The 26990-nt window shown below is 36.9% G+C and overlaps 1 pseudogene; it reads right to left on the reverse strand.

Annotated features, from left to right (window-relative positions):
• The window catches only part of LOC124228995 (solute carrier family 22 member 9-like), a 36265-nt pseudogene extending 19011 nt beyond the window's left edge, over nucleotides 1-17254 (reverse strand).
• Nucleotides 17255-26990: the final 9736 nt, after the last annotated feature.

A 26990-nucleotide genomic window follows, 5' to 3' on the forward strand; every position in this document is an offset into this window, starting at 1 on the left:
GGAGTTACATATATTAGTAGAGCACGTGATCAAGTGTTGACCAAGGACAAAACAGAATTCATGTGTCCTGACTCCATGCATCTTTCATTCCAGAATCCTCTAAGACTAAGAGAGCTTATACCTTGAAGACTGAAAGATGACAAATACTGGCACAGAAACCACCAGCTGGAGGGTGTGCCAGTCTTGAATGGCATAAACCAGACCTCCTGATGTCATCTGTCCGATACCACTCACACAGGTGTTCACTGTCATTCCCATGGCTTGGAATGGGGGCATTGTCCATTTTGCACCTGAAAGAAGACACAAACAGGATTTTGACTTTAAACAAAGGTGGAATGTCAACATCAAAGTCAAGGCTTGGAAAATGTACAAGATCAAAGTGTTGACTTACTGAGCATAGTACTATTTACCGTGATGGTCACGACAGAAAGGCCAGCCAAGAAGTATAGCAAGCAGTCAAGGAGCAAGATGGGAGCAAACGCCACACAGGTGTCAGCAACGGTGAACTGGTGCAAACACCATCTGAACGTTAACCTCCTGCCAATACTGAGAAACAGGTAAGATTTAGGTGATAGAACAAGAACAACCTATTGTAAAAATATGGGTGAAAAATAAGTGACATTTTAAAGTCTAGGGAATGTTTTCACAAGTGTCAGTGCACTCCTTGTACTGCTTGTGCCTCCGAGCATACTGGTGCCCTGCTGCTTACAATGTTTCTTCAGTCTCGGGTGTTGCCTGCCGGGTCACCAGGCTGCAAGCACCTCTGCTGCTTCTGGGGTCACCTGGGTCTCATGGTCCCCCACTGGCTCTCTGTGGGTTTTCCACAGGCTCAGGTGCTGCTGCATCATGCACCACCCGTGCTGCTGCTTCTGGGTTATCTTGGCTGTGGGCAACACCACTGCTAGGGGCTGAGTCATGGGTGTTACTGCCTCTGCCAGGGGTCATGAGTCTTGTATAAGTCACCCACCGGCTGCTGATAAGGCTGGTGTTGGGGATATTGCCACTTGTGGCTGGGTCAAAGGCTCTATTGTAATTTGTGAAATCTTAGGTCACAAGTGCTACCTGCCACTGCTGGGGGAGGGGGAGGGGCTCAGCCATGAGCTCTGCTCCTGATCCTGGAGACTCTGCCTCAAGAGCTGGTGCACTTTTGGAAACCTCAGGTCAGGGCATCATTGCCTCTGCTAGAGGTATTCACGTTTTGGATTGCCACCACTGTGGGAGAGGGAGGGAGCTGGGCCATAAGCACCGCTGTGTTTCTGGAATCATCACATCATAGGCACCCTCTGCTACCACTGAGAGAGGGAAAGGGGTAAACCAAAAATGTTTTTGCTGCTTCTGCAGCCTTGGTCTCTGGTGCCATTGCCTTTTTTGAAATCTCAGATCAGGACACCACCACCACTGCTGCGGGTATCTGCCTTTTGGAGCACCACTACCACTGGAGGGGCAGGGTGCTGTTCCCCTGGCTCCATCGCCTCCCAGAAGTCCAATCCACACACCTTCAGATGTATAGATGCATGGATCTCTCAGACATTCTGATGTGCTGTTTGGGGAGTCATTTTTTGGCCAATGGATGTCCTACAGCTTGAAATCTAGAGGGGAGAGACAAAGGGAACAACTCACTGTGATACGATGCTGACTTTACTCTTCTGATTTTCCTTTCTTGTAGTGAATTTTTCTGGCTTTGGTATCAGGGTGATGCGGGCCTCATAAAATGACTTTGGAAACGTTCCCTCCTCTCTGATTTTTTGGAAGAGCTTGAGAAAGATTAATGTTAATTGTTTTTTAAAGTTTGGTAAAATTCAGCAGAGAAGCCATCTGGTTCTGGGCTTTTCTTTGTTCAGAGATGATTGATTACTGATTCAATCTCCTTACTAGTAATTGATCTGTTCAGATTTTCTATTTTTTCCTGATTCAGTCTGGATAGGTTATTCTAGAAGTTTTTCCATTTCTTCTTGTTCATCCCCTTTGTTGGCATATGGTTCTTTCAAGTGGCCTCTTGTATTTCTGTGGTATCAGTTGTAATGTTTCCTCTTTCATTTATAATTTTGTTAGTTGAGATCCTCTCTTTTTTTACTCAGTTACTTTAGCTAAAGGTTTGTTTATTTTGTTTATCTGTTCAAAGAACCAACGCTTAGTTTTGTTAATCTTTTAGTTGTTTTCCTGTTTTCTATTTCATTTATTATTTCCTTCCTCCCGCTAAGTTTAGGCTTAAGTTGTTTTTCTTTTTATAGTTCCTTGAGGCATTGAGTTAGGGTTTTTATTTGAGATCTTTCTTTTTTCTAAATGTAGATGTTTACTACTATGAGCTTCTCTCTTAGAACTGCTTTTGTTGCAGTCTGTAAATTTTGGTATTGTGTATTCTCAATTTCATTTTCCCAAGATACTTTTTAATCTCCCCTTTAATTTTTTGTTTGATCCATTTGTTGTTCTGGAGAGTGGTTTTAATTTCCATGTATTTGTGAGTTTTCCAGTTTTTCTCCTGTTATTGATTTGTGGTTTCATACCACTGTAGTCAGAGAAGATGCTTGGTATCCTTTCAATCTTCTTGAATATGCAAAGACTTGTTTTGTGACCTAAGCTATGGTCTATCCTAGAAAATATTCCACGTGTACTTGAGAAGAATGTTTATTCTGCTGTTATTGAATAGAAAGTTCTCCATATGTCTCTTAGGTCCATTTGTCCTTAGTGTTGTTCAACTGCTCTGTTTTCTTATTGATTGTTTTTCTGGATGATCTTTCTATTGTTGACAGTGGGATATTAATTCCCCAACTATTATCATATTGATGTTTTTTCTCCTTTTACCTAGGTTACTTTTTGCTCTATATATTTAGCTTCTCTGATGTTGGGTGCATAAATATTTACAATTGTTGTATCTTCTTTGTGTATTAACCCCTCTGTTATAATGATTTTCTTTGTCTCTTTTTACTACTTTTATCTTCAAGCCTATTTTATCTGATATAAGTATATCCACCCCTGCCTTTTTGGTTACTGTTTGCTTGAAATATTTTTTCCATGATTTCATCCCAGTAAATTGTGTCTTTAAGGCTAAAATGAGTCTCTTGTAGGCAGAATATCATTGGATTGTTTGTTTTGTTTTATCACTGGATTTTGTTTTATATCACTTCAACCATTTCATGTCTTCTGATTACAGAATTTAATCAATTTACATTTAAAGTAATAATTGATAGGTAAGGACTTACTACTGTCATTTTGTTAATTGTCTTCTGACTTTCTGTAGACCTGTTCTTCCTTGATTCTTATTGTGTTGTGTTTTTTTGTGTTTTGATGTTTTGGTACCAATATACTTTAACTTCTTCGTCATGTTCATTTGTGTAATCACTATAGGTTATTCTCTTGTCACCAGGAACAAAAAAAGTTGAACTCATAGGAACAGAGAGTAGAACGGTGGTTGCCATGGCTGGAGGATGTGGACAAATGGGGAGATGCAGGTCAATAGGTGTAAACTTTCAGTTATGAGATGAATAAGTTCTAGGGATCTAATGTACAGCCTGGAGACTGTAGTTATCAATACTGTGGTATATTCTTGAAAGTCATTAGGGAAGTAGACCTTCAATGTCCCCACCACCCACAAAAAAGGGTAATTATGTGAGGTGACGGAGGTGTTAACTAATCCTATTGTGGTAATAATTCCATGAAATATATCTGTATAAAGTATCATATTGTACACCTTAACCTTACAAAATATTATATGTTAATTATGTCTCAGTTAACCTGGAAAACAGAATATGGAACATTCTAACAGAAAAACAAACCTGATGTGAAAGCAACATCTGTGAAAAAATATACCAGAGTTACTAAAGGGTTGCATAAGAGTTCCTCTCTACTGAGTGTTTCCTCTAAAGCAGGATAGAAGAGAGCCACAATCAAGACAGAAGAACTTATACAAAGTTCTAAGAGGAAGAATTAGGTAAGATGGAGAATGACTAAATGGAGAATTATATGGTTAAAAAATAAAAGGGAACGAGAACTCCACATTTCACAGGTCTCTGGAAAAGGGCGTCTTTCTGTAGACGACTTGGAATAAAGAAACTGTGCTGATTCTATATGACGAGTAATATTAACAAAGGACGAAAATTGGGATTGGGCAACTGCTCTGTAATCTTCACTTCACTCACACTATACTTATAATACAATTGTTAAATCTTTTATAGTCTGAGTTGTGGCACAATATATACTTTGTTCCTCTATTTGTGTTTCAATTCAGAATGGTATAGGATCTATATAAAGAAGCACTATGATTAAGGAAATGATGTAGTGATGATTACTGGAAAGCCTGGTCAGTCAAAACAAAAAGCAGTTATATATAAAGATATATAATTTACTCAAAGTAAATGGTCACGTGTAAGTGTTTTAAGTGTTGTGACATCTGTGGTATCAGGTCTTTGGAGACAATCTGGTTGTCTTTTCCCAAAAGAGGGGTTAAGAACAGTGTGATGGAACCACACTGTTGCAGCAATTAGGAAAATAAACTAGAAATACACATAGGAATGTGTATTTGTCTCAGAAACATAGTGATGATTGTACAAATGAAAATTATGAGAAAATGACACATTTACATAATAAGTAAATTACAATATATGTAAATGAAACAATGTCACTTGTTTGGTGAAAACATATAAATTTAAAATAGTTTAGTTAACATGTTATAATAATTGCTATATGTGAAGGAGAGAAATGGGAGAAGAGCATGGAAAGAGAGTGAAACAGATGTATACACGTGTATATGAGGAGATTTCAAGGCCAAATGAATGAGAACACTGTCTTATGTAATGAGGAGCCTGATAATTCAACCATCTGTTCTTGACATCCACAAAAAGGAAATCCATGTTGTGCAAAATATATGGCTATAATTATTAATTATTGCATAATCTGGCTAGATGCTCACCTTTTCTTCTGTTTTTTCTGGACTTCCCAGTCTTGTAATTAAGTACGGCCCATGCACCTTTGTGTTGACCATGAACTGTGGACAGAAGTGACGTAGACTACTTCTGGGTCTGTCCATATAAGATAAATTTTGGTTCTACCTATTCCATCTGACAACATGGCTGGAAACAAAGATCTCATTGATGAAAAAGTCACATGATGAAAGGAACTGTTTCCTCAGTCATTGTCTAGAAGATGGGGGCCTAGATCGCTACTTGATCCACATGAAATTATGACATCAGTGAGAATCATTCTTTTACTCAGGTAACCAGTTATGATTCTGGATTTTTTACTGCAACCAGTTACTTTGACTAATATAATAATGCTGTGATTACAATGATGTTTAATGAAGATAAGTAGAGAATATTTGTGTGTATTATTTTGTGTATGTTACCAAATTTATGTTAAAAAATATTGTATTGAAAAGAAAATGTGATATATATCTATAAACAAATATGTCAAAAGAGGTTATACAATTACACATACACATATCAGACGTCCCAATTTTACTTAAAACATGTACTTGTGATGTGTGTAAATATAACAAAATGATGTCAATGTTGGCTCCCATTTGGGTGGATTTATTCCCAACTACTCTTTATTTTGAAAAATTTCAAAAATGAAAAGCAGTTTAAATGAATACTATAGTGAATCCTCATATAAATTTCAACCAGATTCACTAGGAGATTTAATTTTGCTGCATTGGCTTTATTTCCTTCCATGTATTTGAACACACAGACTTTTTTGCTGAATCATTTGAAAGGCAGTTACAAATCATATGACACATGGCTCCTGAAGTTTTTAGCATGCATGCATTAAGAATAAGGACAGTTTCCAATACTATTATAATTCCATTATCAAACATAGGAACACTAACAATAATTCCATCTTATCAGCTATTAGACCATATTCAAATTGTCACAAAAGTCCTCAAAATCTCTTTCTAGCTGTTATTTTTCTTTATTCCATCCATGATATAGTTGGGGTTTACACATTGAATTTTGCTTTACATTTTTTTTCAATCTAGAATGATCACTCCACTTATTTTTTCCAGAACATTCCTTTTTTGAAAAGTCCAGGTCTGTTTTCTTACAGAATGTGAATTAAGGACAGTTTAAAATGTGTTTTTAATTTTTATCTATATTCTAATTTTTACATGGCACATTTCTTTGGTCAGAAAATAACAAAAGGTTAAAAAACTAAAGTACATATTTGTATTTTATTTGCTGATGGCTTTCAGAGTCCTTTTTTTAAGATTTTATTTTTTTCCTTTTTCTCCCCAAAGCCCCCCGGTACGTAGTTGTATATTCTTATTCTTCTTTGTGGGTCCTTCTAGTTGTGGCATGTGGGACCCTGCCTCAGCGTAGTTCGATGAGCAGTGCCATGTCCGCGCCCAGGATTCGAACCAACGAAACACTGGGTCGCCTGCAGCTAAGCGCGCGAACTTAACCACTCAGCCACGGGGCCAGCCCCTCAGAGTCCTTTTTTTAAGTAGACATTATTTTTAACAGCAATTTTAGGTTCACACCAAAATTGAGCAGAAGATACAGAGATTTCCCGTCCACCTCCTCACCGCCCCCCATGCATAGCCTCACTGTTATCACATCCCCCACCAAAATCGTCCATTTATTAAAATTGATGAACCTACACTGATACATCATAACAATCCAAAGTTCATAGTTTACATTAGGGTTCACTCTTGGTGTTGTACATTCTATGGGTTTGGACAAATGTCATTACATGTATCCACCATTATAGTATAATATAATAGTATAATACAGAGTATTTTCCCTGCCATAAAAATCCCCCATGCTTCCTTATTCATTCTTCCCACCCTTCACCTGAACCCCTGGCATCCATTGCTCTTTTACTATATCCTTAGTTTTACCTTTTCTAGAATGTCATACAGTTGGAATTGTACAATGTGTAGCCTTTTCTGATTGGCTTCTTTCACTTAGGAACGTGAGTTTAAATTTTCTCCATGTCTTTTCATGGCTTGATAGCACATTCCTTTTTAGCACTGAATAACATTCCATTATCTGATGTGCCACAGTTTATTTAACCGTTCATCTTCTGAAGGACATCCTGGTTGCTTCCAAGCTTTGTCAATTATAAATAAAGCTGCTATAAACATCCATGTGCAGATTTTCGCATAGAAATAATTTTTCAACTCCTTTGGGTAAATACCAAGAAGCATACTTGCTGGATCATATGGTAAGAGTAAGTTTAGTTTTGTTAAGAAAGCGCCAAAGTGTCTTTTAAAGTGGTATTACAATTTTGCATTTCCCCTGGCAATGAATGAGAGTTTCGGTCCTCCACATCCTACCAGCATTTGGAGTTGCCCGTGTTTTGGATTTTGGACATTCTAATAGTATGTAGTGGTATGCAGTGTTATCTCTTTATTTTCATTTGCATTTCTGTGATGACATATAATGTGAAGCATCTTTTCATATGTTTAATTGCCATCTGTATATCTTCTTTGGTGAGGTCTCTGTTAAGGTCTTTGGCCTATTTTAATCAGGATTTTTAAAATTTTCTTATTGTTGAGTTTTAAGAGTTATTTGCATTTTTTAGCTAACAATTCTTTATCAGATATGTTTTCTGCAAATATTTTCTCTCAGTCTGTGGTTTCTCTCTTCATTCTCTCTCTTTTTGTTTTAAAGATTGGCACCTGAGCTAAGATCTGTCGCCAATCCTTTTTTTCTCCCTTTTCTTCTCCCCAGTCCCCCCAGTACGTAGTTGTATATTCAGTTGTGAGTGCCTTTGGTTGTGCTATGTGGGATGCCGCCTCAACATGGCCTGATGAGCAGTGCCATATCCGCACCTGGTATCCAAACCAATGAAACCCCATGCCACCCAAGCAGAGCATGTGAAATTAAACACTTGGCCATGAGGACAGCCCCTTTTCATTCTCTTGACAATGTCTTTTCTTGATCAAAAAATTTTAATTTAAATTAAGTCCAGCTTATAATTTTTTCTTCCATGGACTATGCCTTTGGTGTTGTATCCAAGAAGTCATCACCAAACCCAAGGGTGTCTAGATTTTCTTGTATGTTATCTTCCTGGAGTTTTATAGTGTTGTGTTTTACATTTATGTCTGTGATGCATTTTGAATTAATTTTTGTGAAAGGTGTACAGTCTCAGGCTAAATCCACTTTTTCGCTTGTGTATGTCTAGTTGTTTCAGCACCGTTTGTCAAAAAGACTATCTTTCCTCCATTGCATTGCCTATGTTCCTTTATCAAAGATCAGTTGCCTATATTTATGTGGGTCTATTTCTGGGCATTCAATACTGTTTTTTTAAATTATTTGTTTATTCTTTAATTAATACCACACAGTTTTAATTACTGTAGCTTTATAGCAAGTTTTGAAGTCGGTGTTGGTCCTCCAACTTTGTTCTTCCTCTTCAATATTTTTTTCAGCAGTTCTTGGCCTTTCACCTCTCCAGATTACTTTAGAATTAGTTGTCAGAAACCACAAAATAACTTGCTGAGATTTTGATTTTGATTGCATTCAATCTATAGATCAAGCTTGGAAGAACTGACATCTTGAGACTAGGAATAGGTAAGGGCTTTTGTTACTGACATCATGCAAAGAGCCACCAGTAAACAATTTCTACTCTACGACAGTGAGCATGGCTCATTACTTCCACCTCTTTACCCCAATCATTTAAGGCTTCTTTTATCCTGAAAGAGGCTAGGCAGAAAAGAATCTCATGACATTCTGTGTGTTCTCGAAGTCAGTGTCTTACATCAGGGTTCATAATAAATTTTTCATCATTATCAAAAGTCCTGCATGCATTAGTGGTGATTGGCTTTCCCCAAACTCTGAGTTGTAAGACTCCTCTCTACTTTCCAGTCATAAATAAGTAGAGTGACCATAAAATTTTTATCCTCAAAGGGATACTTTTGAGATCAAAAAAGAATGTTATTAATAATTAAGCCTAGAGTGTCCAGGCAGGTGGGATGACTGGTAACTCAAGGAATAAAGGAAGTCGGGATATTGCATTGAGTCAACAAAGGGAAGGGATTCTAGGAAATGATGCTGAGTAGGTTTCTCTAAGCTTACTAGTGTTCAGTCAGCACAAGACTGTGATCACTAAGGCGGCTATCTAAGTACCCGAAGCCCATGTCGTCTGACACTGTGTCACACTTACCAACTGCTTTCATAGCTTTTTTTTTTTTTTTACAAAGCTGCCAGTGTGGCTCCTGTCCCTGAAATGGAGCGAAGGTGAGGTCTGACTTCATTTAGTGATTCATGCCATGAAGTTTTTAGTTGCTTTATTTACATCTAAACATTTATATATTCAACATTTTAAAGGAATGAAGACTCCAGACAAAGTATGAGACTGCATATTTTTGAATTTTGGCTGAAGAGGACGTTCTAATGGGCAGAAGGAATATTAAAAACATATAGCAACAATAAAAAAGGGGGCCTGACGATTAATAGTGGACATTGGCCTTAACAATGAACTGGTCACATTAGAGCATGCATGCTGGACCATATATTTCCCCTGTAGAGTATCGCTCATGAGGAGGTGGTTTCTTGAGTATTTTGTAGCTGACTATCAGCCTGGCTAGAGGTTATATTTGGTGTAGGTTGTTTTAAAGCAGGTCTATATTTTTAGTACTGCTTTCCCTAACTTGACATCTCCTCCTGCATGACTAGTAGGCACATCCAATTTATTATGCCCAAAACAGAAGTCTTGACTTTCTCTTCCATATGGACTCCATTTCCTGTCTTCCCTCATCTTATTTAATGGTATCAGCATTCATCCATTTGCTCAGGCTGAAGATACAGATATCATCCTTTATCCTCCTTTTGCCATATCATAACCTCCTTAAAAATGTAAAACCATCAGGAAGTTTTACTGTATCTTTCCACAGATAGCTTTGCCAATCCAGCTACTTGTTGCCATTTTCAGGTAAACCTTTCTAATTAAAACCCCCATAATTTTTCCTAAGAATTGTTTGATAGTCTCTTAAGTGATGTCCCTACCACCGCTTTTTCTCCTCCAGTTTATTCAATGAATCACTTATAAAGAAAATTAAAAGATTCTATCATAATACTTTTCTTAAAAGCCTTTTATGGGTCCATTTCAGTTTCCAGGAATTGAGAACTTTAACTCTGCAGCCTGTCCTCCACTCCATCATAAAAGAAGTGTAAAGCCTGTGCATAACACAAAAAGCAAGTACCAAGAGAGTATTGGAGTATCGGAGGGTGAACAGAAGCAGGTAGACTGTGGTGTATAGTGTATGCTCTTTCAGAGGATACTGATAGGGAGCTATGTGAGGAAGATCCCATTTCCATGGTTATAACCTGAACTAAGGTGCAATCCACACAGTAAGTACAGTGATTGGGTACATGTGCAAAACCTGCCCTCCTGTGGTCTGGAGAGCCAGCTCACAGACCCTGGGAGACTGTGAACACTGAAGAGACTGAGGATTCCAGCGAATGAAAGAGGCAAAGAGGGGTTCTCTCAGTTATGTCTGCCACACATCCTGGACTGGACCCTGAAACATGCATGTGAAGAATAAGCTCAAAGCAGGTCCGCTAAAGACAGAAATTTGAGCTGAGCCCAGTTGCATAAGAAAAAGTTTGTATTTCAATCCCAGACATGAAAATTACCCACTAAAATGAAAGAATCAGTATTACTGATCAATAATAATGGAATCCAGAATCTCCACAACTTAATGTTTATAATTATAAAGATACAAATAAAAATTTCCTGACACACGAAGAACCAAGAAAACAAAACTCAGTCTCAAGAGAATGGAAGTCATTCAAATCTTCCCCAGCCATGAGACAAATTTTGAATTAACCAATAAATATGTTCAGGTGATTGTATAAGTATCCTCAAAGATGAAAATAAAATATGATTTAATAATATATGAAATTCATAGCTAAGAAATAGGCACTCTCAGCAGAGAAGTTGACACAAACAAACGAAAATAATTGAAATTCTAGAACTCAAAAAGTATTGTTTCTGATATAAAATTTCACTGTAAAGATTTAACAGCCATGTGGACACATGAGAGAGACTGTGTGAACTTGAAGATAGAGCAATAGAAGTTTTAGAAGGTGAAGACCAAAGAGAGACAATGCCTTAAAATAATCAACACAGAGCCTGAGAGTACTGTTATATCAGGAGTCAGTAAATATCTCCTGCAAAGACCAGATAATTATTAGTTTATGTTTTGTGAGCCACTTATCATATCCATCAATGTTCATATTTGTTTTTCATTTTTATATTAATACTAGTGTTTCCTTTTTATTATAGTTAAATACATATTAAAATTTTGCCATTTTAATCATGTTCAAGCATACAACCAATGACGTTAATTACATTCACCTTGTTGGGCAACTATCATTACCATCTATTGTCAAAACTTTTTCCTCACCCCCAACAGAAATTCTGTGCTCAATATAGCAATAACTCTTCTCCCTTCCCTTTGGTCTCTGGTCACCACTAATCTACTGTTTTTTCTCTGAATTTGTGGAATCATATAAGTGGAATCATACAATATTTGTCCTTTGGGGCCTGTCTTATTTAACTTGAGACTTGTTTGTGTCCTATAAGTGGTTTATCCCAGAGAATATTCCATGTGTACATGAGAATTTTGTGTATTCTGCTGTTGGCTTCTATTATATGCATATTAGGTCTAGTTGGATAATAGTGTTCTAAAAAGTCTAAAAAGATAAAAGTCTTCTGTTTCTCATTGCTATTTCGTCTCATATTGCTGTGCATTATTGAAAATGTTTTATTGAATTATGTAACTCTTACAGAATTCTCTATTTCTCCCTTCAGTTCTGTTAGTGCTTGCCTCATATGTTTTGGGCTCTGTTGTTTTGTGCATCTATGTTTATTGTTGTTGTATGTTCTTGTTCAATTGACTTTGTTAAAATCAATACAGAAATTCCTTCTTTGTCTCTTATAACAGTTTTTGAGCTAAAGTCTATTTTGTCTCATATTAGGTCTAGCCAACAAAGTTTTATTCTGGTGAGTATTTACATGAAATATCTTTTCCCATCCTTTCTTTTTCAACTTATTTGTGTCTTTAGATCCAAAATGAAACTTTCTTGTAGACAGCACATTGTTGTATCCTATTTTTAACCCATTCTTCCAATCTTTGCCTTTTGACCGGAGAGTGTAACACATTTACAATTAAGGTAGTTACTAATAAGGAAGGACTTACCTCTGCCATTTTTCTATGGTTTTCTGTATCTCTTAAAGCTTTTTTCTTTCTCATTCCCTCTATTACTGACCCCTCTTCTCCTTTAGTTCATTTTGTTGTAGTGACATGCTTTGTTTCCCTTATCATTTCCTTTTGTGTATTTTCTCTTTGGTTGTCATGTAACATCCTAAAGCTATAACAATCTACTTTAAATTGATACCAACTTAACTTCAATTGCTTAAAAGTCTCTACATCTATACAGCTATATGGTCCCCCTGTTTATGACGTTGATATCATGAATTACATCTCTATACACTTAAACATAGATTTAAATTATTTTTAATGTATTTGTGTTTTAAATCCTTTAGAAGATAAAAAGTAAATTAATACACCAAAATTACAATAATACTTGTGTTTATATTTGCCTATATATTGACCTCTATCAGAGAACTCTTTTCTTCATATCTATTTCTTCTTTGAGTTACTGTCTAGTGTTCTTTAATTTCAAACTGAAGAACACTTTCTAACATTTCTCATAGGTGAGGTCTAGTGGTATTGAACTCCATCAGCTTTTGTTCATCTGTAAGTGTCTTAAATTTTAACTCATTTTTAAATAATACTTTTGCCAGATATAGACTCTTGTTTGATAGATTTTTACTTTCAGCACTTTAAATATATCATCCCACTGCCTTCTGGCCTCCAAAGTTTCTAATGAGAAATCAACAAATGATCTTATCAAAGATCCTTTCAATATGACAAGTTGCTTCTATCTTGCTGCTCTCAAGATTCTCTCTTTGCCTTTGGTTTTTGACATTTTGCTTATAATGGGTCTCAATGTGGGTCTCTTTGAGTTAATCCTACTTAGATTTACTTTAGGCTCTTGGATTTGTACATTGTTATCTTTCATCAAATTTGGGAAGTGTTCGGCATTATTTCTCGCATAAAGTCTCTGCACCTTTCTCTCTGTCTTCTCTTTCTGAGACTCCTATAATTAGCATGTTGGTTGCTTGCTGGTGTTTCCTAAGTACCGTAGGCTATGTTCCCTTTCCTCATTCTTTTTTCTTTCTGTTCATTACACTCAATAATTTCAACTGTCATATCTTCATGCTCACTTTCTTCTGCCTTCTGAAATCTGCTGTTGAATCCCTCTAGAGAAAACTTTAATTCAGTTATATTTTTCTCCTCCAAAAATTCTATTTGGTTACATTTGCATAATTTCTGTCACTTTGTGGATATTCTCATTTTGCTCATGGTATATTTTCCAGAGATATTTTCTTTCTTTCTCCATGCTTTACTTCAGCTTTTTGAACATATTTAAGACAGTTGTGTTAAAGTCTTTGTCTGGATGTATGACTTCTGGGCTTACCCACAAACAGTCTCTATCAGGTTTTTCCCCCTTTTAAAGAGTCATGTTTCTCTGTTTCTTTGCATTACTTCTGATATTTTTTGTTGTTGAAAATTGGACATTTGACTATTATATGTGGTAACTCTGGAAATCAGATGTTCCCTCTGCCCCAGCGACTGCTCATTCTTTTTTTAATTGTTGAAGGGTTAGGCAGTCTATTTTTTGAGAGCTTTCCAAACTATTTTGCAAAACTATTAGCTCACATTTAGCTAAGTTTTGACAGAGATTTACTTGTGTGTAAGGAAGTCTCCCAATGTTTGCAGATTGCATCTCTTTGGGGGCACTCCTTAAAGCCTTAGCTGGGTTTGTGCTAGGGTAGGTTTCCACCTGAGGCAAAAGCTTTATATGTTCTGATGTGTTTTCTGAGCATGTGCATTGCATGGCCTCTTGCATGGATTTCTAAATCCCTTACTTTATGTATGGCTGCTTTTGAATTTAGTTTCCCAAAGAGTCTCAATAAATCATCTCCTTCAGGTCTTATCTGGTTTGTAGTATGTCTTAAATCATACTTATTGTATGTCAATATCTTTCCAAGTAAAATATTCAGAAAACCAGAAACAGAAGAAAACTTCTTAAAACTCGTTAAGGGTATCTACCATAATCCTATATCTCATATTATACTCAAGAGTGAAAGGATAAGTGCATTCTACCTAAGGTCAGTATAAGGCAAGATTATCATCTCTCATCACTTTCATTAAGCGTGATACTGAATATTCTAGCTATTTATGGAAAAAGAGTAAAAGGCAAAAGACAGGAAAATAAGTAAAACTATCCTTACTGGCAGATGAAAAGATAGTATAATAGAAAACTCTAAGGAATTGACAATAAATCTACTGGTAGTAATAAATAAATCTATCAAGGTGGCAGTTGGTAAGATGAATATACAAAGATCAATTACAGTACTACATATGAGCAATGGATAATTAAAAATTAAAGTTACAAAAACAACTTCATAGCCTCAAAAGCCAAGTTAAATGGAAGTATATTTTATGAAAAAAATGCATGACAATTCACACAAACTATAAACATTGAAAAAGGAATTTAAAAAATCTAAATAGAGAGCCCCATAATATTCATAGATCAGAAAAATCAATAAGTTAAAAATGAAAATCTAATCTAAACTGCTCAGTAGTTTCCAGGCAATCACAATAAGAATCTAAACAGAACCAATTTGCTGACTTCCAACAACGTAGTATAGCTTGCCTGTTTTTGACTCTACCCAAGTGTAATTGTCTAGTATATAATCATTTGTATTTTACTTCTTTATCAACTTCATGGTTTTGATATTAATTCATGTTACTGCACTGAATAGTTTGTTCATTCCCTTTACTGTAGATGAATTTATTATGTGAATATCCTGTAACTTATTCTATTATTGACAGACTTCCATATTGTTTCTGCTATTTCAATATTATGAATAGTTGAGAGTGTTATTTAAAAAATGTCAATTTGTTCATGCCCCTCTCCTACACATAACTTTAGTTTTTCCTCTTAGCTTTCTGATGAAGTTCAAAATCCTTGGATTTTTCTCGCCACCTCAATTTCAACTAGTTCTCCACTGTTAAATGCTACTAAGCGTGTTCCATCCCTCACCTCTACTACCATGAGATTCATAAAAATTGATATATCTATAATTTGTCATGATACTGTCACAGGAGGCCACATTACTGGACTGCTGAAAGTGAACACTCTGGCTCTGAACTCTTTTCCATGTTACATTTACTGTTATATATTTAGCGTTCACATTTCTCAGCCGAGACAACAGTAAATATTATGTTGGTGAATGGTAAGGGGCATCTCATGTGCTCCATCTCCCTCAGGAGAGACATGGTTGGGTGTTGGCAATGATTACAGAGGAATTCTATTTCAGAAGAGGTATTGTCAGGCACAGAATTCCCCAAACTTCTCACATGAAAAACTGTGACAGCAGTTATGAGTAGTTAATTACATAATTACAAAAATTACCTTTAAAACCTATTTCTGCAAAACAAAAAATTAAGGCTACTGGCATAATTTTTCAACACACCACCAATGACATATTGCTCTATACCACACAGATTTTTTAGGAAAATCTACTCATCACAGAAGGGAAACTAGGCCAAGATGACCACATTTTGGGAAGTCCACAAGGTCCAGGAACATGGCACCCCTGGCCAAGGCCAACAAAGTAATTTTCCATGTCTGTGTCTTCAAACAGGTTGAACCTCAGGCCATCAACATTTTTCTCTCCATTCCAATAGGTATCACTTTCTCAGCTTTCTAATCCACAAGTTATAGTACCTCATCTCTGTATTCTGTCCTCATGTGGTTCCAGATTTGATGGAAATGTCATTATTGTGTCCTGTACACCAAGCTCAATGCCATAAAAATAGCACTCACCATACTGATCAATTCTTCAATTGTATTTCTAGAACACTGGAGACCAAGGCAGCTCCAGCAGAGTATAATTTGCTATATTTATTTCCTAATGAAGAAATGATTCATGAAATGATGAAAATACTCTGGAGTTATGAGAGCTGTAATCCAGAGACACTCACCTGTCTGATAAATGGCCATCTATGATGCTTCCTACAAGCATTCCAGTCATGAATAAGAATTTAGACACTGAGAGCAGTGACTGAATTTCACATACCAGGTCCTACTGCAAGAGAAGGAAATTTGCAAAGGAGAGCTCCACAGCAGTTTATAACCCTTCCATGGAAACACCTTAACATTACTTGCAAATTTTAGTATATTGGCCCCCGTCTTCCTTTCCAGCTTCCCCTTCTAAATTAGTTGATCTTCTCATTCAGATCTAAGCTTGAACATAACTTTTTTCTGGAAGGCTCTTCTAAAATTGTAGGTTTTATGGATGCTCTGTTTTCCTCCATGATAAATGGTTGTAACCTTGGCCATAGAGTGCAATTATTTGAGTTTTAAAATTTTTTCATGACTGAATTTCATCACAGAACTTCTTATAGTATTTCTCTGGGGTACAGTCTGAGCATGGAGGTTTTAATCAATCTCCCAATAATTTAGAATTTGCAGCCAAAAGGTAAGCATTACTGACTTACCATAACATTTTTAACACATTACATGAATTACTTGCTTAAACTTTGGTCTTTCCAAGAATAAAAGCACTATGATAGCAGGGTTCATGTCTATTTTTTAATTCATTAGGATCATTATTTATTTAAATGTGAGGGGTGTAATAGAGAAGCAATTAATATTCACTGAAAGAATGAAGGATGAGCACCTAAATAGTGACAAAAAGCTTGAAGCATCTTCATTATTTTTCTAACTCTGAACAACCACGCTATGTACTCACAAGAGGTAAATGAGGCGTCTTACCTTAGACACGATGGTGGAGGAGTTGGAGCATTTGTTGTACATCCAGCTGGTCACACAGGACTCTATGTCTGGCTCACTCATGTTAGGGAAGGTTCCACTCAAGTGAAGGAACTGCCACTGGGGGTGTCAGAAGTGATGACACTTCCCTGGCCTCATGTTTGAATCCAGTGGGATGGAGATTCTCAGGAAAGCATCTTGGGTGAGGATCCCAGTGCCATTAGAAGATACAGTGTCATTGTCGAGGATGTGGACCCAGCAGTAGTGACTAGGGATGGCTGCAGTGAAGTTCTCCAATAGAATATGAGGGTACATTATGAGGCTGGAGATGCAAAGGAAATCATTTGAAGAATCCTGAATCTTCTCAGGCCTCCAACTTGATCTGGATTTTCCATAATGGCCATGGAGGTTGAACAGGTTGTCCTCGTGATGAGGCAAAATGACTGTATCTAGAAACCTTCAAGGGGAGAGGAAGTTTCCTGCCACACTAGTTGTGTGATGACCACACTTTCTCTTCAATTGACCCTGCAAAGCAGGGCCATGGAAACTATTTCTCCATATTTTTTAGGGTCAGATTGGTAGCCGTTTTCATTAGTCAATGAGAAATATTTTGCTGACGTATTTCTGACAGTTGACAATTAAATCTATCAAAGGTGTACTTTGTAAAAATTCTTCCCCTCAGCAGCGCTTCAAAGTCAGCATTGGATTTTGATCTACAGAATCTGAGTAAACAATCTAATATAAACTTGCTACATTGTATGCAGTTATTCACAGCAAATCTACTTGAGGAGGTTCAAAAGTGAAATGTTTTTTAATTATCCTTTGAAAATAAGAGGAAGCATTTTGCTTGTTTAGAACTGAATTTTGATTAAAAGAGTAATGAAAACAATCCTGAGTTACACTAAAGCAAGTGAAATATGGCGCAATCATCCTCTTTTGGTAAGTGACATTCTGCTTAAGTTCAAATCATACCACAAATTCACACTGAAAATGAGTTACTTGAAATGGGGCAGAGTGGGAAGTGATGGAGGCCAGAAGGGTAAACCCGTGTTAAGCTCCTGTAGAGGTTTACATTTATTGGCTGATTGATTCATCCAGACAACATTTGTGGGGACCTTTTCTATGCTAGTTCTGGGAATACAGCTATGTGTCAGACAAGGTCTTCATGACTCTAAAGTCCAGTGAGTAAGGGAGAAGTAAATAGCTAATTACACTTAGATCTCATAAAATTGCTCTCTGGTACATGCACAATATGACAGGGAAGAAATGAAGGGAAAATATGGGATAAAATGTCATAGCTTTATTAGCATTAACTCATCTATTAAAAATTTCTTTGTTTACAGCTTTATTGAGATATAATTCACATACCATCTGTTAAAAATCAAAATTCAACTGAGTAAATATGAAGATGTAGTTGCCTTTCTTAAGCGATTCAAGAATCAAGCAGCGTCCCATCCAGCTGCTAGAAGGGCACTATGAGGAGGCATACAAGATGGAAAGTTTTTGTAGGAAGGAGGGTGAGGTAAGGAAGTAAATAACAAAAGAAAAGTTAAGGGTATTTTGGGTCAGACATCTTCTTTATTGGGGGAAAGGAAATTGGCATGGGTTTTATCATGCAGGTTACCTCACTTGTGCAACTCAGGAAATTTCAGATTGATTGTTTAAAGGTCACATCCTGGGAGGCCTGAAACTGCAATTAAATCTTGGTTTGCTGTCATAGGGGCCATTTGGGGCTTTTTGTTTATTTTAACAATTCCCTTGGTTTGATTAAAACTCTCAGACTTACTGAGAGATATGATAAAAAATTACTGCATTAGCACCACTCTCAGCCACTGCTCCATAATTCTTATGGCTTTTTCTGGTCATCTGAGTGATATTTGCGGGTCCTGATGTTTTTGCTCAATCCCAGTGATACTCATGGGCCATGTCTTCCAGTTCACATTCTTTAAGTTGGTCATTCTTTGTTCCTTCTCCAACATTCCAGTTTCAGGGAGATTACTTCATGATTGGGAGCTGCAAATATGCAATTAAACCTTTTCAGGGAATACAACATGCCAGAGAGATTATTATAATTATAATAAGCAGGATAATTCCCAATGTTTGGATTGCACTTCAGAGCCATGGTTCCTAAGACCCAAACCTATGAAATAAAGACCTCATTGAAGGAGTAAACCTTTAAAGCCAACTGGCTTGCTCAATGATCTAATGTAATTGAGTTTCCATTTCTCTAGGAGTATTAGTCTAGGTATAGGAATTGGTGTTGGCCACAGCATAGCTACCTCCTTGGTCAGATGAAAGAAAATCAAGGCCTATCCATTAACAAGGACAATCAGAGAGTCTAAGCCTTTTTCTTGGGCAGTAATTGCTTTAACAGTGAATTCTGCAATATTTTTAAGAGCTAAGGAGATGTTTCTGATCATAGCCTCATTAATATTTACTCCTAACTAAGGGTATAGGGATCTTTGAAAAAGAGTTAATTTTGAATTAATAAATGTCTCCTGGTAGGTCCTTTCTAGAGCAGTGAGGGACAGTTATGTAACCTAACAGACATTGCCAGCTGTGTGCCAGCCATCTAGGCATTCATAAGTCCAAGAAGAATGATAACCACAACAGACAAAGGTAAAACCTGTTGGAGCACAAGCTACTTCCCCTGAGGTTGCACTGTTAATGGATTCATCCACAAGAATCATTGCATTTGTCTGTTTACACCAGGGGTCAGTTAGATTTTTCTCCTAGGCCGATATAAATAGTTGTTTTAAATTCCGGTGGTTACCCACCTTAGCAACTACCTGGGAGGTAGAGATTGGGCATTATTTTAAAGGTCAATGCCAGAGTAAAAGAAAGAAAGACAGAAAAGAAGAAAAGAGTTTCATGTTTAACTAAAGTAGGAAGTTTTTTCTGCTGTCTTGGGTAGAAGCAGTCTACATCAATGTCAGCTACTTCTCTTCCCAGTCAATTTGATACAGAGGTCTCCAGCATTTGTACAGAATCAGATGTCATCTTCTACAATGCCTTCTAGTTTTGCAGCAGTGTCAGTGGTCAGGAGCACCTGCTAATGCCCCTTCCAATGGAGCTCAAGGACTGTCTTCCTCTGATGATGCTTCCAGAATGACCAGTCAGAGGGCCTAGATGGTGACCTATGGGATCCTTTAAAACTGGATGTGGGAAAGCTCCTTTAACCTGTTGATGATAGGCTTGAGCACAAGACGTTAAAGCCTCAGTAGCTGGTCATACAAGCATGAGGAAACAAGGGATCAGCAGACAGTTGAACACCAATAAGCATTGATGTCAATGACTATCTTGTGTGGAGTGAGTTTATGTTTTCCAAGTGGGGTACTGAGAACAGTCAGCAAGAACAATGACAATACCTTGTACCAGAGGAGCCCAGTCTACAGGTATATAACAAAATCACAAAGAAAATTAACAGGACTAGAATCTAATATTTTCAAAACTGCAAACATAATTTTTCTCACTACAATTACCTCCATCCTTTACTAAAGATAATCACAGTAAAAGTATTTTTTTATCTTAACACTTCCCTGATTATTTATATAAGTGAAACAAGAATTCTGACTGAGTGTCTCTGAATTCTGAGGGATCAGGAAGAGAGAAAAGGTAATTGTTTTATCTTTTTTCACAAAGGTATATCTTGCCAAAATGTTAATATGTTAAATGAAAAGATTTCTTTAAATCTGGAAAAACGTTAAAGCCATTAGTTCTCTTGACCTTGCCTGATAATTCAGAGTGACAAAAATAGTGATAATTCCAAAAGTTTGCAAGATTTTCATTATGGCTTGTATGATTTGCCCAGTGAATTGGGATCCTCTATCACTGGAGATTGCTGAAGGTATACCCCAAGTGGAACAGGTAATTTCTAACAGTTTCTTTTGCCACTGTGAGGGCATCCACCTTGTGGCATGTGAAGGTTTCAAACCATACAGTAAACATTTATACGATAACAAGAACATAGTTGTAACCCATGCTAAGTGGCACTTGAATGAAGTCCAGATGCAGGTATTCAAAGGGTACAGAGAGAGGAGGTCTGAAGCCTCTGGGGACAAAAATAATTTTTCTTAAATGCAGGGTGGTGGGTATAGGAGTGTAAAACTGAAAAATGAGATTTGCCAGGGAGCTGGGAAGAACCAAGGGGCCATCTTGGTTTCCCATAGCCCTAACCATTTGTTTAATTTACAGCCATTGTTTACCCATCTTAATTTCTCTGATTCAGAAGAAGACTGTTGCCATGTTGCCATGGAAAAATATGGGCAATGAGTGGTCACCTTTTGCAGAAGCAGAATGGACTTCATCCACGTGTGCCACTATCTTTTTAGATTTTGCTGTTGCTGCCTTGTCCGAAAGTCAGCTATGGCATTCTCCTTATACTCAGATTCAGTTCTTTATAGTGGGCCTCAATTTTGATGACAGCAATTTCAGAAGCTAATAGAATAGCACTAAGAAGATCATTTATCTGTTGGTCATATTTGATTGAGATCCCAGAGTATGTCATACAACATTTAAGATAATAGCCAGAATTACAAGTAATAACATTACACCAGGACATATCAGATTTTCAGGAATTTCACACAATTTCTAGAACAATTATATACCTATGAAAACAAAATGTAAAGGAGGCATAGTATTATTTCTTATTTGACAATGCTTCTTATGCAATTTAACATATCAAATAAACCTAATTAGTTTAACAAATCTTTTGAAATGTTCCAGTGGTTCTGTGGAAAAATATGTTTCTTTTGGGTCAAAAAGACTTCATTTTAGATTTAGATTTTGGGAAGTTTGTCAAAGATATCAAAAGCTTTGGCCGTTTGACTAAATAAGATCACGCATCAATATGAAGCAATATTTAATTACCTATTAGCAAAACTTAGTTCTTTTATTATTAAGAAGACTGTTTTTCCTATGTAATCAAGACCTCATAAAGCATCAAAAGTTATTTTGATAAAACACTAAATCTTCATTTTTCTTTCATAATCTCTCATCAGGAGCAGACCTAATAGTCCAAGAAAACTTTGTCCTTTAGCAAATAAAAGAAACAATGTCTAGTTTTATATGAGTATACTACTGATGTTAAAGGTTAATTGTAAAACCCTTATAAGTAATTTTTGTCAGCCAGATCACACAATTAAAAATTCTCTTTCTTTCTTTCTATGTACATTGAAATTGTCCTTCAGTTTTCTCCTTCCCATTCTGAAACAAAATTACTCTCATTTGCCTTAACAAGTGCAACTTCATATTAGAATTTTTAACCTTTAGAAACCTTAATTTCTAAGTGAAAAATAAGGCAATCAACAAATACGAACTTTCTTTTATATTAGCATTCTGAGGATTGACAGATTTACAAATATTTTTTATAATTTTCAGAAACATACTTTTTCATGGAAAGTGTCTCAGTGTGACATAAAACATATTTACTAATAGACCCAAATTTATCTTTAGTTTCTGTGAAATAGGAAGCAAAAGTTGATAAACCTATGTTCATTAATGAATGCTTCACTATTTTATTGTATTTGAAAATCATATAGATATTTAATAAATTTGTCACCATTTAATTTGTTAATAAAACTCTAAAGTTTCAGGTTTCCAGAAAAGTGTTAGATGCTATTTTTAAGTACACATGCCATAAAATATAATTGCTGCTAAAAAGTTTATCTATAAACTCTTAACCCAATTACATCTATCTAAATTATTTACTCCCATCAATTACATTTAGATCACTCACAAAAACTTCATGAGATATTAGACAAAATCAGCCATCATTTTAAGTTCTTCTTTGCTGACAAATTTTGCAATAAAGATGGCATAAATTTGACTAGTAAACTCAGGTGGAAGAAAAGTTGTTTATGTGCGTTATATTCAATGTTGGTAACTTTTAAGATATGTCTATTTAATTAAAATACCAAACTGAAACTAGCTTTTATACCTAAGATTTTCCCAGGTCACTTGAACTAGAAAAGAATTTGGATTTGTTTGTACTATATTTCTGAGAACTTTAAAATGCCCATTCCTTACAAGTGCTTGGCCTTTAAGCCAATTAAATAGATCACTTTTGCCAATTAATTTTAGCAATGCTATATGGAGGTAGAAAATACCACATATCCGCAATATAGTCATATATAGATGTACAGACAGACATACAGAGAGGCACAGAGACCTTATAGTTACTAATTTTTGTGGAGAATATTTGTAAGATTTCTCATTAGTCCAATTTCCAAATACTTTCTCTCTCCTTTTATTTTCTTCTGATGAGAGACATTGCATTTTAAAGAATGGCTTTCAGGTCACAGTGAAGGTGGGGGTAGAAAATCTACATCACAAAGGCACAGAGGAGGTATCCAAGTGTTCTTCAAGATGAAGTTTTTGGAGCATATTTGCAGGACAGTTCTGTTTCTGATATCCCAATATCTACAAGCATTTTTTTTTTTTTGGTGGGAAAGTTTAGCCCTGAGCTAACATCTCTTGCCAACCTTCCTTGTTTTGCTTGAGGAAGATTGTTGCTGACCTAACATCTATGCCAATCTTCCTCTATTTTGTAGGTGGGATGCCACCACAGCATGGTTTAATGAATGATGTGTAGGTCCATGCCCAGGATCCAAACCTGTGAACTCTGGGTTGCCAGAGCAGAGCATGCGAACTTAACCACTGTGCAACAGGGCTGGCAAAAAAAAGTATTTTGAGATGATTAGGGAAAGTTTGAGGATTGACAAAAAGGATTGACACACTCATTCACCTATTGGAATGTTTCTTTCCCTCTGGGTACATAATTTCATTTTTACTTAGTGGAAGTGGCCTACGAAAAATTCCTATTAGGCTCTAAATATCTGTTTTCAACTTGGCTAAATTTCTGGTCATAAATTTATTAAATCCTTGGAAATATCTTTTCAGGTTTCAGCTGGAACAAACAGTAAATATAACTGGAAGTATTGGACAACTTCATTAATTGTAATTTTAGTTTCCCCTTGGGTGTTTATGGGAACAACACAGCAGTTTACCAGGAACCTATCAGAGTCCTGTCAACATTGGTAGGAGCCTGTATGTGGGTCATTTTCAAAGGTAGATATCAGGTGTCTGTAAGGCCATTAACTTAGCCAGCTTTTGTTTGAGGTCATGTTGTCTTTTCAGAGTGGAAAAACAATTCAGACAGAAATTACTAGAATAAGTGCTTAAGTAGAGGAGGATAGACGAGGCAGTAGGTGTTATGTCAGTGTTACATCAGTCTTATAGTCTTTTGTTTTAAGTACCTATTATCTCTTTAATTTTTTATGTCTTTTGCAGTGAAGTTTTCAATGCTGAATTTTTAAGACTTTTCTAAGATTCTGCATTCGTTTTATCTCATTGGAATGTTCCCCATACTGGCCATTGTAATTCTAGGTTGCCTCTGGTAAAATTTTGCCATTTTTTGTAGATATCTACCACTCTGGGACCACAGTTCTTAGACATAAAATAAACAGATGTGCAAGAAGGTTGTGCGCTCAATACTTTGAAACTTGATGATCTCACTTCATTTAGCTGAGGACTTTGGGTTCTCTGAGCCAAACTAACACCTAAGAAGGACTTGCCGTGGGATTGGGAGGTGACAAGTGCTTCAACAGCATTTAAATGTTCGACCCACGCACACAATTACGCGGCTTTGTTTTTTCAGAGATTCCCATTATCAATTAACTCATATTTAATATTCACCTGAGGCCTCCCAGTGGACTCAGTCCAGCTTAAATCGGACCCAGTACAACCCCAGACCCAGTGTGTTTCCTCTATCAGACCCAGCCCAACTCTGGCTAGTAACCACCAACAATCCTCAGGGAACTTTAGCCTGGGAAAAAGGATTGAGCCAGCAAACTCCAAAAATGGAGACAGTGGACTGATTCCAAGCAAAATGGAGAACTGCGGCTGCCACCTACAGTTCCCAGCGTGGGATCTGGGGACTGATTGGAAACAAATGGGGAATTGTAGACTAAACCATCAAAGTTCACACTGTGGAACTGAGAGAAAGAGCTAAGGGCTGGAATTTTCCACCCAGGAATTGTGGTCTGAAAGACTAAGGGTTTGGCTCTGGGAAACCTTCTGCTAGCTCAGTTGGCTCTGGGAAGAATCCTCTGCCAGCTCAATTGGGCCCCAGGTAGAGTCATCCAGCAGCTCAAGCTGACCTGCCCTGTAAAGGAAAGCCACGGATTGGTAGCTTGAATGCAAAAAGAGAGGAGCTCAAACTGAGAGGAACTTATGGATGGCCCTCCAAAATGCTCAGAAAGACACTGAACTCAAAATGGGGTTTATAGGGTACCATGCCTGTGTTTCTCATTGCCCAGGAATTCCCTCAGAAGTTCAGTTCCATCCCACCACTGTCACCAAATCTGCTAAAAAACAAAATTTAACTGAGTAAATTTGAGAATCTAATTGCCTTTATTAAATGATTCATGAATTGAAAAATAGCAGTTCTAGCAACTAGAACGGCAGTCTCAGTGTTGTAAGAAATGGAAGGTTTAGACAGGAAAGAGGGCGGGACTAGGAAGTCATTAGTAAAAGAAAAGAAAGGGTGTTTTTGGGCCCAGACATCTATTTTTGGGAAAAGGGAACTGGCACGGAATTTATCTTGCAGATTACCTTGCTAGTGCAACTCTAGAAATTTCAGATTGACTGTTTAGAGGTCACATTCTTAGGAGGAGATAAAACTGTAATTAAGTCTTGGTTTGCCATCATGAGGACAATTTTCGGCCTGTTATTTCTTTTTCATAATACATCTAATTTACTCACTTCCACTGTACAATTCAATGACTTTGAGTTACCATAGAGTTGTGCAACCATCACCACTATCTCTTACAGAACACCTTTATAAACATCAAAAAAACTAGCTGCAGTGACAGAGGCTCCAATTTTCTCTAGTGCACTTATTTTTTTCTGCCCTGTGATATTGTAATTTTTAATAAGAAATGTATATTTGATTTTCATCTCTGTTTCTAGCACAGAGCTCCTAAAAGTCTTGGAATATCCTAAGCGAGGAGAGTGACAAAGATATCTTTTGTTGTGTTAATGACGTGACATTTGGACTGTCCTAAGGATGGGGGTTGGTTGCTAGGAGGACTAACCATGTGATTGGGGGGTTAGAACTTTCAGTCCCACCTTCCTGGCCCCGAGGGAGAAGAGAGGGGCTTGAGGTTGAATCAATTGTCAATGACTAATGATTTAATCATCCTGCCTATGTAATGAAACTTCCATAAAAACCAAAAAAAAATTACATTGAATGAGTTTGCAGGTTGGGATCCAAATCCATATCACAAGGGTTATACACATCAACTCCACAGGGACAGAAGCACCTGGCTTCAGAACCCTCCCATACCTCACCCTATGTATCTCTTCACCTGGCTGTTCATTTGTATCCTTTATCATATCCTTTAACAAACAGGCAAATGTAATTAAATGTTTCCCCAAGTTCTGTGAGCCACTCAAGCAAATTAATAGAAGCCAAAGAGGGGGTCACTGGAGCCTCCAATCTATAGCCACTTGGTCAGAAGCACAGGGAACAATCTGGGCTTGGAAGTGGCATCTGACATTGGGAGAAGTAGTCCTGTGGGCATGAGCCCTTAACTTGCGGGATCTGATGCTAACTCTAGGTGGATAGTGTCAGGATTGAAATATGTTGTATGATTAAATTTGTATACATTTCTCCTGTTAATCTGTCTCCAGTCAGCTTAATTCTTAGGCCATCCACAGAACCTAAGAGGGTAGAAGGAGGTTTTTTTCTCCCCTGCAGATGCCTTTCTCCTCTCAATCTAACACCCACCACTGTTCAGTTATACCAGAAAACATAGATTTACTTCCTCTTGTACTATTACTAGGAAAATATTAGGATGACAACTTAATGCAGTACACTTTCACTCTTGGAAATACAGACTTGGAGTCTTATTGGCTCCCCCTTTATTCAGGGGAAGTGCCAATTTTTGCAACTGAAAATTCAGTGTGCCTAGTTAAATCTGTAGTCAAATAAACAGTGAATCACTCTTTAGTATAACTATGTTCCATGCAATATTTGTGATATGCTAAAATATTTTTGTTATTTATCCAAAATTTGAATTTAATGGGACATTCTGCATCTTATCCAGTTAGCACGTAAAATACAGAACTCTCAGGTAA

The sequence above is a fragment of the Equus quagga genome, chromosome 17 (genome assembly GCF_021613505.1).
Source record: "Equus quagga isolate Etosha38 chromosome 17, UCLA_HA_Equagga_1.0, whole genome shotgun sequence".
Taxonomy (NCBI): Eukaryota; Metazoa; Chordata; class Mammalia; order Perissodactyla; family Equidae; genus Equus; species Equus quagga.